Below are 16,466 nucleotides of genomic sequence, written 5' to 3'. Positions count from 1 at the left end.
AAAGTATAATATATGGTAGATGGCCTATAAAAGTTTTTTTTTTAAAAAAAGAGACCTAATTGACCCATATAGCTTAACTAGTGACCAACAGGGGCAAATAATCTTATATAAAAAAATGAGAACAATAAGCTTTATAATATAAACCAGCCAAGAGAAAACTGATTTCAAAACCAATCATGAGATTGGTTTTAATAATGTATACTTTCATGACATGACTTTCAGCTGTTGTTGCACCTTCCAGCTAGACTGAATAGGATTTTAACTACCCTCATGGCATTGTACATATGCGCGCAGCAAATGTAATCCGTTGAAGCAAAACAGTATATGTAAAAGGGCTCAATTAGATAGTAGAATGTTTCCTGTAAATTAAAGTCCTACTGAATAATCATCTTCCATACAAATTATCTTTCTTGGGGTGTTCCAACAATATGCCATCATCATATGTGGCTGCATTTAATACATGTTTATTTGTAATGCTTGACATAATGAATTCTCCCTCTTTATTTCCTCAGAAATGAGAATGACTTTAAGCTTTTAAATTTTTCCTCACTTAGACTGCCTTTGTGAGTATACCAGTAGTAAGACACTGTATTTTTTTGTAACCTACAGTGCAGAAGAATGATTTAACCACATGCATGCTCCTAGCACATTTATCAGGAAAAAAAATTAAATGCATTTCTGATGGGGGGGGATGTTAATTTCTCTTCCCTCAAGAAAATAATTTCTTCCAGCCCAGCTCACTCTCCTAATTATCTCAAACCTTAAAAGTTTATATCCTTACACATAAGAAAGCTATCTGCTAAAATGTAAACAAAATAAATATTAAAAATATATTAGAGAAGTCCATATATTTCTAAATTTTACACAAAACTAATAATGTATGCTTATGTGTGTTTTCTGGAATCAAAGATGTTATTCCAATTCTCAAAGAAGTTCAAAGAGGACAGAGTAGAGTCCCATGGAAAAACTAAGACTCACTAGCCAACAGCTAAAAGGTACAGTTTCTCAGGTTCATATTTTTTAATCTTACAGTTGGCAGAGGTATGACCTAGTAGTTATATCTAGAGGTGTACCCAGTAGGTATTCCCTCTGTGTTAATACTGCACTTTTATAGCAGACAAAAATTTCCATTCAGCGGCTGGGAAGGTGGCTCAGCGACAGAGTATTTGCCTTGCATGTGTGAGGCCCTGGGTTCGATTCCTTAACACATAAGCAGAAAAAGCCAGAAGTGGTGCTGTGGCTCAAGTGGTAGAGTGCTAGACTTGAGCTGAAGAGCTGAGGGACAGTGCCCAGGCCCAGAGTTCAGGCCCCACGACTGACAAAAAAAAAAAAAATCTATTCACAAGAATGGAATTCTTTATTCATTCAATTAGTCATTTCTTTTTTTGATATTTTTTATTGTAAAAATACTGTACAGAGGGGTTACAGTTACATGAGTAGGGTAATGAGTACATTTCCTACGGAGTATTATTACCTCCTTTGTTTTTCCCCACCATCTCTTTTCTCCCTACCTCCCCAACTCCTCCCTCCTCACCCCCACACCTGAAATTGTAAAGTTTGTTTTCAACATAATGTCTTATATCTCACTGTTACAATGGATCAACCTGTATCCTTATTTAAGCATTTTGTTATATCTCTTCCCCTCCCCAAATTATAAAAATGTGTACACAAGATGCAGGATACCAGAATTAGATACAGTGAATACAGGGGTTATATTGTGGGGGAAGCACATACAAAAGAAACAAAAGAATCACATAGTACATTATAAGTACATTAAAACAATAGAAAGCAAGAAAAAAAAAACCACTTTTGTCCCTGTAGGGGTTCATTTCACTTAACATCAGCTTTTATGGTCATATGTACATAGCTTTTGACCTTTTCTGCTTGTCCTAGACACATACTAGTTATTGCAAATAAGGGAAACCATGGGACCTATGTTTCTTTGGGCCTGGCTTACTTCACTTAGTATAATTTTTTCCAAGTCTTTCCATTTCCTAACAAATGGAGTGATGTCATTCTTTCTGATGGAGCAAAGAATTCCATTGTGTGTGTGTGTGTGTGTGTGTGTGTGTGTGTGTGTGTGTGTGTGTGTGTGTGTGTGTGTATACACACATACCACATTTTCTTGATCCATTCATCTACTGAGGAGCATCTGAGCTGGTTCCATATCTTAGCTATGGTGAATAATGCTGTGATAAACATAGTTGTGCTGGTAGCTTTAGTATGGCCTTGTTTGTGATAGTCTGGGTAAATGCCCAAAAGTGGGATTGTTGGGTCATAGGGGAGCTCTATGTGGAGTCTTTTGAGGAACCTCCATACTGCTTTCCAAAGTGGTTGAACAACTTTACACTCCCATCAACAATGCAGTAGGGTCCCCTTTTGGCCACATCCTCTCCAGCATCTGTTGTTATTAGATTTCTTTTCTTTTTTTGGTCAGTCGTGGGGCTTGAACTCTGGGCTCGGGCGCTGTCCCTGCACTCTTCAGCTCAAGACGAGCACTCTACCGCTTGAGCCACAGCGCCACTTCTGGTTTTCTAGTGGTTTATTGGAGATAAAAGTCTCACAGACTTTCCTGCCTGGGCTGGCTTTGAACTGCAATCCTCAGATCTCAGTGTCCTGAGTAGCTAGGGTTACAGGCGTGAGCCACCGGCACCAGCTTTTAGATTTCTTGATTATAGCCATTCTAACTGAAGTGAGGTGGAATCTCAATGTTGTCTTGATTTGCATTTCTTTTATGGCTAGAGCAGATTAGCATTTCTTCATGTGTCTAATGGCCATTTGTATTTCCTCTTTAGAGAAGTCTCTCTTTAAGTCTTTAGCCCACTTATTTATCGTGCAGTTGTTTCTTTGAAGATGTGTTGTTGGGGTATTTAATGTTTTGAGTTCTAAGTATATTTTAGATGAGACCCTTGTCCGTTTTATACACCACGATCAAACAGGATTCATTTCAGGGATGCAAAGCTGGATCAATATACGCAAACCAATTAATATAATTCATCACATCAGCAAGAGCAAGGATAAGAACCACATGATTATCCCAATAGATGCAGAAAAAGCATTGGACAAGATCCAACACCCATTTATGATGAAAGCTCTGGAAAAACTAGGAATCCATGGAACATTCCTCAATATAATAAAGGCTGTGTACGACAAACCTTCAGCCAGCATTATACTTAATGGTGAAAAGTTAAAATCATTTCCTCTAAATTCAGGAATGAGACAAGGATGTCCACTCTCTCCACTCCTCTTCAACTTAGTATTAGAATACCTAGCTATAGCAATAAGACAAGATGCAAACATAAAAGGGATCCAAATAGGGAAAGATGAAGTAAAACTCTCCCTCTTTGCAAATGATATGACCTTGTACTTAAAGAACCACACAGACTCCATTCCCAAGTTACTTGAGCTGATCCAAAACTTTGGAAAAGTGGAAGGATATAAAATTAACTCTCAGAAATCAATGGCTTTCTAGTATGCCAATAGTGAGAAGAGCATAGCTGAAATTAGGAAAGCAACCCCTTTTGTAATAGCTCCACAAAAAATAAAATACCTAGGAATTAACTAAGAGGTGAAGGACTTCTATGATGAAAACTTTAAAAATCTGAAAAACGAAATTAAGGCAGAACTAAGGAAGTGGAAAAACTTCCCATGCTTCTGAACTGGGAGGATTAACATCATGAAAATGACAATAGTGCCAAAGGCTATCTATAAATTCAATGCAATTCCTGTCAATATCCCAACTTCATTCTTCAATGAAATAAAAGAAGCAACCCAAAATTCATATGGAACAATAAAAGACCCCGAATAGCAAAAACAATCCTTAGTAGAAAGAGCAGTGCTGGAAGAATATCAATACCAAATTTCAAACTCTACTACAAAGCTATAGTAATAAAAACTGTTTGGTACTGGCACAGGAATAGACCTGAAGACCAACAGAATAGGACTGAAGACCCAGAAATGAATCCATGGACCTATAGCCATGGGGAGCTAAAAAAAAAAAAAAAAAATAGAAGAAAGACAGCCTTTTCAGTAAATGGTGCTGGCAAAATTGGCTAAACACCTGTAGAAAACTAAAACTAGATCCATATTTATCACCCTGCACCAGAATCAACTCCAAATGGATCAAAGACCTCGAAATAAAAGCAGACACTCTGAAAACATTACAGGAAGAAATAGCAGAAACTATAGGGCTCCTTAGCACAGGCCGAAATTTTCTTAATAGAGACCCAAAAACACAACAAATCAAAGAAAGGTTAGACAAATGGGATTGTATGGAAGTGCAGAGCTTCTGCATGGCAAAGGACATAGCTAGCAAGATCAATAGAAAGCCCACAGACTGGGAGAAGATCTTCAGGAACCATAAAACTGACAAGGATCTCAATTAGTCATTTTTTAAAACCTGTGATTCTATACATCTCCCAGAGGACACTTATGTTTATACATTGTTATCAACTTGAGTCCTAAAAAGAATAAGTGGCAAAGAAGTTTGGGGGGAAACTCAAGTCATGTGCCACTCTTTGGATCAAAGCCTGGTAAATCAGCAAAGAGCTAGAAAAGCAGAGCTAAATTTTATGAGGATCTTTATAAATGTATGACTTCCTTCCTTCCACTCCCCAAATGCTTCTAAAAATCCTTAGCTTAACTATTAACTAAATCACAGATACTGAGTTGCACTTTAAAAAAACCTTAAAAATCTTCTCAAAGATCAATTATAATAGACTAGGAAATTTTCAAATGATCTTCAGGTTCAATTAAATACTACAACTGCTAACAACAGCAGTACATGGACCTATTAGAAACCTACTAAAACCACTACACTTCTAGTTAAACACACACTCAGGTTCTATTAAGAATTAGTATGATCACAGAAATCTTACAAGTCATGACTCTTCAAGGAAGGCAAAACTTTCTTATTTAGCTAGTAGGGTTGAAATAGATAGACTGAATTTGCATTTATTCAGGTTAAAAAATGAGCTAAGCAATGGTTGGGTTGTGGTTTGGATATGAAGAGTCCTCCCAATAGGCTCACTGCCTTGTTAAAGACGTACTTAACAGCTGATATTCTTGGGAAAAGATTGGAGTCAGAGGGCTTTGATCTCATCAATGAATTAACACTTCAAGAGTCATCATTTGGTGGTATTATTAGGAGGCACTGAGGACTGAAGGAGTGGGTCACTGCAGTATACTTTTATATTTTATTTATTTATTTATTTTTGCCTATCATAGGGCCTGACCTCTGGGCCTGGGCACTGTCCCTCAACTCTTCAGCTCAAGGCTAGTGCTCTACCACTTGAGCCACAGCGCCACTTCTGGCTTTTTCTGCTTATGTGGTGCTGAGGAATTGAACCCAGGGCCTCATGCATGCAAGGCAAGCACTCTACCCCTGAGCCAACTTCCCGGCCCCATGTATACTTTTAAAGCATATAGTTAGTCCTTGGCCCTGCTCACACACTCTGTTTCTCTCTCTCTCTGCTTTTCTGCCAGGAGGTAAGCAGCTTTGCTTTACCACATCCTTCCATAATAATGTTATCTCATCAAGGGCTCAGAAGTGATGGAGCCAGATGACCACGCTGTGATCCAAAATAAATCTTTCCTCCTTTAAGCTGTTACCTCAGGTGTTTGGTCATAGTAATGAAATGCTAAGACAGCAATTACTTCTGAAGTCACTACTGAAAAAAAATGAAATTGCTGGGTGCCACTGGCTCATGCCTGTAATCCTAAGTAACTCAGAACACTGAGATCTGAGGATTGCAGTTCGAAGCCAGTCCAGGCAGAAAAGTCCCTGTGAGGCTCTTATCTCCAATCAACCACTCCAAAACCAGAAGTGGAGCTGTGGCTCAAAGTGGTAGAGTGCTAGTCTTGAGCAAAAGAGCTCAGGGACAGCACCCAGGCCCTAAGTTCAAGCCCCATGACCAGAAAAAAAAAAAAAAAAAAAGGAAAAACAAATGTAAAAAGATTTCAGATTTTTTTTCCCCAGTAAAATGTAATCAAATTCTGTGCAATCCACAAACAGTCCAAACAATATAAAATATATTAGAGACACACAAGTATAAAATTACCCTTAATTACTACAAAGAAACATAACCAAACACTTGTTTTCGCAAACTGCCATGCTACTCTGTAAATTTAATTCCATTTTTTGCAAACTTCATGATTTGCCAAACCTTTACTAAATATTTAAAAATCATTTACTTTCAATTTTTAAAATTGTTCATGCTTAGTTATATTCATTAGTACAGTGGTCTTCAGATTCTGAGGTTAGGGAACATTCAAATATCAGAATTTCTGAGGCACACTTCCAAAGGATGGGGTTACATCTTCATTCATCCCTGTCTATTAGATGGCTACCCCTTTACCATCATGTGCCTGTCTTACAGTTTGGTTTGGGTTTTTTGTTTGTTTTTGTTGGTCCTGGAGCTTTTGTTGGTCTGGGCCTAGGCGCTGTCCCTCAGCTCTTCAGCTCAAGGCTAGTGTTCTACCACTTGAGCCACAATGCCACTTCAGATTTTCTGGTAGTTTGTTGGAGATAAGAGTCTCACAGACTTTCCTGCCTAGGCTGGCTTTGGATCGTGATCCTCAGATCTCATCCTCCTTAGTAGCTAGGATTACAGGCATGAGGTACCAGCACCTGGCTTTGGGTTGGTTTCTGAGGCACGGTCTTCACCTTGTAGCATAGGCTATCCCAGAACTCCCAATCCTCCTGCCTCTGCCTCTGTAGTGCTGAGATTACAGCCTGTACCACCTTGCCTGGCCTGTAAATCTCTCTTTACTGTCCTGAACTAGACACTAACAAAGAAAAGTTCTTGTCTGCTTTAGTAAACAAGAACGCTTTCCAAGAGCTACCTGAATATAAATTACTAGTGTTACCCTTTAAATCAAAGTAGAGACGCTTATACTTTACATATTATACAACTCAAAGACTTGTTGAACTCAATTTCTTTTTTTTTTCTCTGATATCCAGAAAATACTGTTTCCTCTACAACTTCAAAAACAAGTTATCTGCCAGGTGCTGGTGGCTCCCATTTGTAATCCTAGCTACTCAAGAGGCTGAAATCTGAGGATCTCAGTTCAAAGCCAGTATGGGCAGCAAAGTCCGTGAGACTCATCTCCACCAATTAACCAATAACAACAACAACAACCAAAAAAAAAAAAAAAAAGGCCAGCAGTGGAGTTGTGGCTCAAGTTGCAGAGCACTAGCCTTGAGTGAAAAAGCTCAGGGACAGTACTGAGGCCCTGAGTTCAAGCCCCAGGACTGGTACAAATAAACAAAGACAAATTATCCTATATGTCTAGTACTATACCCACATGAATCTATTTAATCTTCATGACAGGCACATTCTTACTATTATCACCATTTTGTAAATGTGGAAACAAAAGCACAGATGTCAAACACTTATAAAGACCAGATGTAAGGTTTACAAGGACCAAAAACAAATTTTAACCCAGACAATCTAGGTCAAAGTCTGCTCTTTTTTTTGGGGGGGGGGTCCGGTCATGGGGCCTGAACTCTGGGCCTGGGCGCTGTCCCTCAGCTCTTCAGCTCAAGGCTAGCGCTCTACCACTTGAGCCACAGCGCCACTTCCGGCTTTTTTCTTTTTGCTTATGTGGTGCTGAGGAATCGAACCCAGGGCCTCGAGCGTGCAAGGCAAGCGCTCTACCACTGAGCCACCTTCCCAGCCCTCAAAGTCTGCTCTTAACCAAGGAACTTGACAAAAGAATTCGTTGACACCATAGTTGTAATAATGGTTTAAGAATTTGGAAGCTTTACATTAAATATCTTTAGATTTAATTTTCTGAAAATATTATTTTTATGATAAAAATCAGGTAAATTGCTGACATTTTACACCTGTAATTCTTCGTACGCAGGAGGCTTAGATCTGAGGATTAAGGTTTAAATTCAGCCCAGACAGGAAAGGCCAGGAGACTATTATCTCCAATTAACCACTGAAAAGGCCACAAATGGAGTTGTGGCTCAAGAAGCCTTCAGCAAAAAAGTACAGGGGGCAGCACAGAGGCCCTAAGTCAAGCTCCAGGACCAGCACACGTACACGCGTGCATACACACCCCACCCCACAAAAGATTAGATAAATTATTAATCACACACACATACACACACACACAAATCACTCAAGTACTAGACAGCCTCAGATTGAATGGTGATGGAACATACAAATACCATCAAATGGAATTAAAAGTTCAAATTCTTCATTTTTGCAGAAAATTTCTTCATTTATAAAACAGGAAATAAAAACTGGCTTAAACACATGAAGATTAATAATTAAAACCAGACAACTCCTTATTCTAAGACACCGTTGCTCACCCATCAATATGGTCAAGTGACAATCAATTTGGGAAGGATCTAAAGGTGCTTGGTTTCTAAAAGCTAATATAGAGCACCCTGGTCCTGAGTTCAAGCCCTAGTACTGGCACAAAAACAAAACAATAAAACAAAGACAGAAAGATTATTCTTTCTTGTTTCTACTTGAATAGTTCTACACAGTCCACTCTCCTCACCCCACTACCGATTAGTTACCCCTCGATCCTCTTGCTACTCTCACTCTACTTCAATCTGCTGTGGCCTTAACTACTTTGCTTCTAGAACATATCAAGTTCATTTCTAACTGGCTACTTGCCCTTTACCTCAAATGTTCTCCTCCACATACTCAATTATCAAGGCATCCAATTAACTTTCCTACTTTCCTGGTAATCCTACCTAAAATGTAATAGTTATTATTTCTTGTTTTATTTTTTTCCTCATCAGTTATCTCTTAAATGTTATTTTAGTCATTTATCTTGTTCAGTCTCTGTTTTCCCTATCCAGAGTTCTATAAAAGCAAGTACTTTTTCACTGCTGACTTTCCAGAACCTAGAAAAGCACTCAATATGTGGCAACTGCCCAGTAAATATTGTCTATGGAATAATTTCTATAATAATCATTTTAAATGGTCATATCCAATTCCATGGAGGATTTACCTAATGCTTCTTCTATTAGTAATAAACATACTGGTTATTGCCAATCTTTTACTGTAAATAATGCTTTAGCAAAGAGATCAGCAAACTTTTACTTTAGAGGGTCTAGTAGTAAATATTTTCTTCTTTAAAAGGTCTCTATCAAAACTACTCAATTCTGCCACTATAACACAGAAATAACCACAGACAATGAAATGAACAGGTCTAGGCCTCAGCAAGCCAGATTTAACTGAACTTTTTCTTTTCTTTCCCATTAGGAGAACTGCTGGATAAATTGCTACAAATATACTTATAGTTCTTGAAACATTCTGTCAAATTGCTTTTCAAAAGAACTGGGACATTTAGTCATGGTGGTGGGAGTATAAATTGATACAACTTGAGGAAGCAGGCAGTTCTCCTACAAAGGTGGACATATGTAGGAGCAGAGTGCTGACAATGTCCTGCTTATTCATCTGAGTTCTACTCACATAAAACAAAAATCAACTGTACAGTTAGATACAGATGGGGTGGGGGAGGGAGATTTGGTGCTTGTAAAAGGGTCTTGTACTCAGGGCCTGGACATTGTCACTTAGCTTTTTTTTTTTTTTTGGTCAAGGCTGGTGCTCTACCACTTGAGCTATTCCTCCAATTCCAGCTTTTGAGTAGTTAATTGGAGGTAAGAGTCTCACAGACTTTACTGCCTGGACTGACTGAACTGCAACTCTCAGATCTTGTGTAGCTAGGGTTACAGGCATGAGACAATTGCACCTGGGTATACTTCAATTTTAAAAGAAAAAAATATCATAATCCTGTCAGCAACATACATGAGAATAACTTTCTTCCTTGTTTCTTCCCCTTGATAAGCAATAACTATGATTTCATTTTAAATTATGCTAATTTGATATGGATTTTAAAAAAAGGGTTTCTGATTCTTAGCAATCAAGAGACTAAGATTGGAGGGTTACAACAGCAATGGGCAGCAGGGGCTAGCCAGCCAGACCATGTCTTGGCAAACAAACAAGCAGCTTTACATTGCCAGAATACTTTGTGTTTAATTACCAAGCAGGCTGAACATTTAATCCTCTTCTAAGAAAACATTTTTTTGAGTGCTAATATTGGGGCTTGAACTCAGGGCCCCTGCGTTCTCATTTAGTTTTTTCACTCAAGGTCAACCCTCTACCACTTAAGACACACTTTCTTTTCATATCTCTAACAAAATTAATTTTGTTTTTGTTTTTATGCCAGTCCGAGGGCTTGAACTCAGAGGTTGAGTATTATCCCTGAGCTTTTTCTCTCAAGGCTAATGTTCTACCACTTGAGCCACAACTCCACTTTCAGCTTTTTTGCTGGTTAACTGGAGATAAGAGTTTCACAGACTTTCTTGCTTAGCCTGCCTTTGACCATGATCCTAAGATCTCTGCCTCCTGAGTAGCCAGGATTATAGGCATGAGCCACCAGCACCCGGCTAATTCTGGTTTTTCGAAGTTTTTTTTTTTTTGGTTGGACATGGGGCTTGAACTTGGAGCCTGTGCACTATCCCTGAGCCTCTTTGTGTTCAAGGCTAGTACTCTACCATTTGGGCCACAGAGCCACTTCTGGTTTTTGAGTGGTTTTTGACCACTTCTGGTCAGTTGGAACTTTTCTGCTCAGGCTGGCTTTGAACCATGATCCTTAGCTCTTAGCCTTCTGAGTAGTTAGGATTACAGGCATGCGCCACTGGCGCCAGGCTTTATTTTTTAAAGTAAATAAATAATAATTACTAACAATTCCACAGTACAAACAACTTACTGTCATGCATCTAGAACAAAGACCATAAATTTCAAGGAAGTAAGCGAAAAAGGAAAGCTAGTCTCTAACCTACAGCTACCAAAGTGAAACCTGTTGCCTGATGCTAACATTCAGGCAGATCAAAAGGGAAAAAAAAACTAGACTAAAAAAAGTGTTCTTTTATGGTAGATGTTTTAATGTTTCTAAATGATTCGCAAATACTTTAGTGTCTTCTTAAAGTTACATTTCACAAGTGGAAAGCTGGTCGCTCACGCCTGTAATCCTAACTACTCAGGAGTCTGAGATCTGAAGCCAGCCCAGGCAGTAAATTCTATGAGACTCCAATTAATCACCAAATAAAGCTGCAAGTGGAGCTGTGTGGCTCAAGTGGTAGAACATTTGAGCACTTGCCCCAGGAACAACATGTCTGGGCACTATATTTCACATATAGTTGTCTAATTTTCCTTCTGGGTGATCATATCCTTTCCAGTATAAAAGTATTACCGAGGTCCAATACCACATACCTTTGCTTTCTGTGTTATATCCAAGTATGATAACATATCCTTTTGGACCCTAGAGTCATTAGCATTACCAGTATGAAATGTTACGTTACCAGTATGAAAAAGCTCTCCAATCATTTAAGTCTAAGTCTGAGAAACAAACTTAAATACTGTTGTATAATTTGTCTTTCTTCAGAAAAACCTATTAAACTCTATTGGCACTAGATACAAAGTAAAATTCCAAAATCTGCATTTTTAGTACTTTTGATTTCTTGACCTTTTATTTGAATTTAAGACTAAGCTTTACCAAACAACAGAATTTACACAGTAACTAGCCAACCACAGTCCTCATTATGGAATCTATGCAGTGCATTTGTTACCTAGGAAACTGACTGGAGCACAGGCAGAGTGCAATTTTAGTCTAGCAAAAGAATTCTCCAATCATGCTGGTAAATAAAGTCCATAAATCAACTAATCAGGAGTAAAGTCAAGAAGCATCACATAAGAATTAAGCTCTATGAAACTTTTTTAGAAAGAAGGAAAGAAAGAAAAAGAAAGAAAGAAAGAAAGAAAGAAAGAAAGAAAGAAAGAAAGAAAGAAAGAAAGAAAGAAAGAAAGAAAGAAAGAAAGAAAGAAAACAAACCTGTAGGGCTTCTTTTGGCAACTATGTAGATCTCTTAAGTAAATATTATGAGCCAGTTTCTTTACAAACACAACTGTCATAAAATAAAACTGTTCAAAATAAATGGCTTCTCTCCAATCTTCAGCTTCTTTATTTTTGACAGTATGTAAGAGAGAAAGCTTCTTTAGAGCCAGCCTCATACATCTGGTACCAGAATATTAATCCAAGTATGAATTCTGCATTTTCAGCAAGCAACACAGGCATGTGCTGTTCTTAAACAATGCAAGATGATAAAGGCTGCAACAAGAGGTCACTGTCCACCCTTCCCAGCCAGCCCTGCATCCCAACCAGGCCTGGAAAAACTGCATGAAACTCATAGATCTACTATAAGACTAAAGTTACTACTTTCTGCTTTCTATTTGAGTATTACAGATACTGAAACTAAACATTTGGAGGTCTCAACTAACACTAAATGTCCATTTTGTTTCCTTTAATGATATATCATGTTTGATAATTAACCAACAGGAAAATGCTAGACAACTCTATAGATTTTAAAACCTATTAAAATCAACTATAGAGAGTATAGTGTTTACAAAAAACCCTGTATTTTAAAATCTAATTTCATATAAATTCAAATTTTCTCAAAGTAGCATTTTTTATCACAATGTAAAAAGTAACAAAAAATTCAGTCATGAACAATAAAAAGAAAAAAATATATGCCTTCTTGACCATCAGCTCACTAAAAGGGGAAAATGAAAATCTGTACACTTCTCTGTAATGTTTCTTATTACACTAAAATATTACTTCCAACTGCACAAGAAAAAAACTGAAACAAAAATACAAAACCCTACTTATCAGTCAAAAACAAACAGAAAGCTAGGAACTGCCTTTAAGATCCCACAAAGACACTCCTGTGCTGACCTGAAAAGCAATTTCTTAATACAGGCAATAGTGTGTAAATGTTTAGTTTACATAGTGACTCTTTGTTAAATCTTATCATCACCACTGACAGACTGGCAAATGCATAAACAAGCAATTCAATTTGTTAGCTTATCTTTTTTAGTACTTCGACCAGCTAGATGGAATTCTGAGTGGTCTTGAATTCTTTTTTCCAAGCTAAGGCCAAACTTAATTTCATTATTTTTCCTCTTTGGAGTCTTAATAATGGAAAGGGGAGGAGAGCATAGGACAAGAGCCACACACTACTGAAGCCACACACTAAGCTCTGAGCCTTTGCACAGACTTTAAATTTATTTACCTACACTGAAAGTCAAGAAGGGAACTAATAAAATATGACCAGCTTAAAAGGCAGTTATCTACCATTTTTACACGAAGTCTATTCTGGTTTTCAAGTAAAATGTGCACAAATGTGTTGTCCGGGTATTTTTAAAAGTAGGCATAATATTAATGTACTAATGAACTGAAGAAAGAATCTACAACATAATTTTTTCCTAGAAAATAATCACTATTTTAAGTATATTAAACATCTTTCTGCACTGACAAAAATTTAGTTTGCCTAAATACATTAAATTATGTATATTTCTGATGAATTTCTATGTCTGATAGAAATAACACGAATATTTTTCCACCAAGAAAACACTTGAAAAATGAAAACCTCCACTTTCTCCAAATGACTGTACCTTTAATTGTCTTGGGGCTTCTCAAAGCTGCTTAAAAAAAGAAAAAAGAAAAAGAAAATCTCTCTGGTAAATGTCAGGTTTATATTTATTAATAAATTCTTGGAGTAGGCATGACTACTTTTGAGAAGTGAGCAGGCCGAGATTAACACAAAATTATAACCTCAGACCTACATAAAAACTCTGAAGCTGTAAAATTGGTTTTTAAGATGGTTTATTGTTTGAATGCAATTGTTCATTTAAAAAAAGTTAGTATGATAAATCAAAAATATCATCCCACAGTAATTTTCAAAACAAAAATTCCAACATACACAACAACCCAATTTTGGGGTCATATGCATAGAATACATAAAAGGCACATAGAAAAAAAAAACCAGAAAAGCATAATCATGGGGGTGATGGGATAGTCAATTCGAACATTCATGTTCTTTTCATACATAATGAAAGACTTCCTATCTTAAACCAGCAAAAGAAAGGTTCTAGCCTGAATGGAAAGCTACCCTCCCTCATGAAAGCAACCCCTTGGGGACTCACAGGTTAGCAGTTGACTTCCCGGGGAGAACATTCTTTTTCAATGCTAATCCTAAAACCCCGTAGTCTGGGTGAGTTGGGGGGAGAAATCAAAACTTTACTCCACACCTTCCAAACAAATATATTCATTACTGTAAACACACGCACACACACAGCCGTGTTATCTTCACCCTTTACATCCCTATCTAACCTTTAAAATAACAGTAATTTTTTTCAAAAGCCTAGCAACTAGGAAAGAAAAAAAACCAAACAAACACAAAACACACCGAGATTCTGGCCAGCCCCACCTCCTTCCGCGCGGCACACTACGTTTGTTGATGTATTTGATAACAAACACAAATCACTGTGCGCAGCCTCAGATGGGGGCGGAGTGGGGGGCGCCCAGCGCCTCCGGGAGAAAGCCCTCCTCCGCTAGAAACAATAAATAGGGGAGCCCAGCGGCGCACGTTCCTGCACACACGCCCCACCACGCGCCTCGGGGAGCCTCCCGCGGAGAGGAGCGAGTCGTGCACGGCCCCAGAACCACCTCAGACTTGCAAACTAACAGGCACGTCTTGTCTTCCCCCTTTCCACCTCCGACAGACCCCGGCCGCGGACCCCGAACCCCCCCCCACTCCGCCCGCCGCGCGCCGGGGTCTCCGCCCCCCCATACGCGCCCTCCCCATCCCCTCCGCCGACGTCCGGCCGCGCGGGTCCCCGGCCCTCACTCCCGCCGCGCTCCCCTGAGGAGAAACAAAAGGAGGGTTCGGCGGGTCACGGCGCGACCGCCCCCACACAAAGAGGCGTCCCCGCCCGGGCCGCCGCGTCTGCGCGCTCGTCCCCGCCCCGCGCGCGGGCTCTCACCCACCTGCAGGTGTCTGTGCGTCTGTCCATAGGAACGCGAGCGGCGGGGCGGCCTGTGGGAGCCCGGCTGCCGGGGGCTGGACGGGGCGGGACGCAGGGAGGGAGGAGGACGGGCGGACGGCGAGCGGCCAGAGGGCCGGGCACCGAAGGCAAGTGGAGCTGGGAAGGCGGCGCGGCCCGGCGGACGGCGGCGGGGGAGCCAACCGGGCTCGGCCACCGCGCGCGCCGCTCCGTGCGCCCGGAGCTGGGCGCGCTCGGCTTGGAAGCGCGCTGGGCGGGCGGTGGGGGGCGGGGCGCGGGTGGGGGCGGGGCCGGGCGCAGGGCGGGGGCTCGGACCCGGGGCTCCAGCCCGCACCGGAAACGCGCCGTGGTCTGTGAGACCCACAGGAAGTGTGTAACGACACCTCCTACCGCACACGCACGGGGCTCGCGGGCGGCCCTCGTGCCGCGCACACGCAGCGGTCGCCACGCTGGGCCGTGGAGGCGTGGGACCCCGACAGGTTCCTGCTGTATCCCCCCCCCCCCAGCCCCTGCCCGCCGCTTCCGAGCCCCACACACCTCCACCCACACCCAGAGAGCAGGCTACACGCTCCTCTCGGGAGCGAGGTGACACCTGTTATAACACACCGAGCTGAGTCCCCTCCGCAGCCAGGGAGGTGACTGAACACCAACATACTCCAACACACTCCGTGCACCCCACAGAAACCGCCGCCCGGTGGAGGTGCCTAACGTCCAGCTGCAGCAACACCCACCCACCCCTGCTTAAGTCAGCCCAAAGCTGGCTCAGACGAGTGGTCCTGCACGCCAGGGACACAAGAACACCCTTGGGACATCCTGTGCGACATGGCACAACAGAGGTGAGGCTGCACCTTTAACAAACACTTATTTTTATTTTCATGTTGGTGCTGGGGCTTGAACTCTGGGCCAGGGCGCTGTCCTTTTAGCTCAAGGTTAGCACTCTACCTCTTCTGGCTTCTTGCTGGTTTACTGATGATAGTCTCACTGAGTCAGATAAATATGAGTGTGTGTATACGTATATTGTGTATAGTTCATGCATGTACATATGTAATAAATACATATAAGTACATATATACCAATATATAATATACATAGAGCGCCATGCCTCCAGCCCCTTTTTGCATTGATTATTTTCCAAGTAGAGTTTGGTTTTATGCCCAGGAGGGGAGTAACAATGAGAAACACACCCTTGCATCTAGTCATGGTACTTTCCTAATAGCCATTGAGTGAGACAGAGTCAAACTTTTTTTTTTGGTTCGGTCATGGGGCTTGAACTCTGGGCCTGGGCACTGTCTCTCAGCTCTTCAGCTCAAGACGAGTGCTCTACCACTTGAACCATAGCACCACTTCCTGTTTTCTAGTGGTTTATTGCAGTCTCATGGACTTTCCTACCCGGGCTGGCTTTGAACGGTGATCCCCATATCTCAGCCTCCTGAGTACCTAGGATTACAGGCGTGAGCCACCGGCACCCAGCTGGAATCAAGCTTTTTGACAGCATTAGTCTCAAAGCACCATCTGATTTTTGCCTCCCGAGTAGCTAGGATTATTGGCTTGAGCCACTGTGCCCAGCTCAGGATGATATTCTTAACGTTTTCTGGT

At 40.8% G+C, this 16,466-nt stretch overlaps 1 protein-coding gene across 1 annotated transcript in view; it reads right to left on the bottom strand.

Moving 5' to 3' along the window:
- The window catches only part of Kiaa1958 (KIAA1958 ortholog), a 104,810-nt gene extending 89,754 nt beyond the window's left edge, over positions 1-15,056 (bottom strand). The window contains exon 1 of the mRNA XM_042695118.1: positions 14,854-15,056. The gene's annotated coding sequence lies outside the window, so the exon portion shown is untranslated. The remainder of the gene's footprint in view (positions 1-14,853) is intronic.
- Between the last annotated feature and the right edge of the window lie 1,410 nt (positions 15,057-16,466).

Source organism: Dipodomys spectabilis, unplaced genomic scaffold (genome assembly GCF_019054845.1).
Source record: "Dipodomys spectabilis isolate Male_0828 unplaced genomic scaffold, ASM1905484v1 ptg000006l, whole genome shotgun sequence".
In the NCBI taxonomy this organism is placed as follows: Eukaryota; Metazoa; Chordata; class Mammalia; order Rodentia; family Heteromyidae; genus Dipodomys; species Dipodomys spectabilis.
This window is presented reverse-complemented; position numbering and strand designations above follow the sequence as displayed.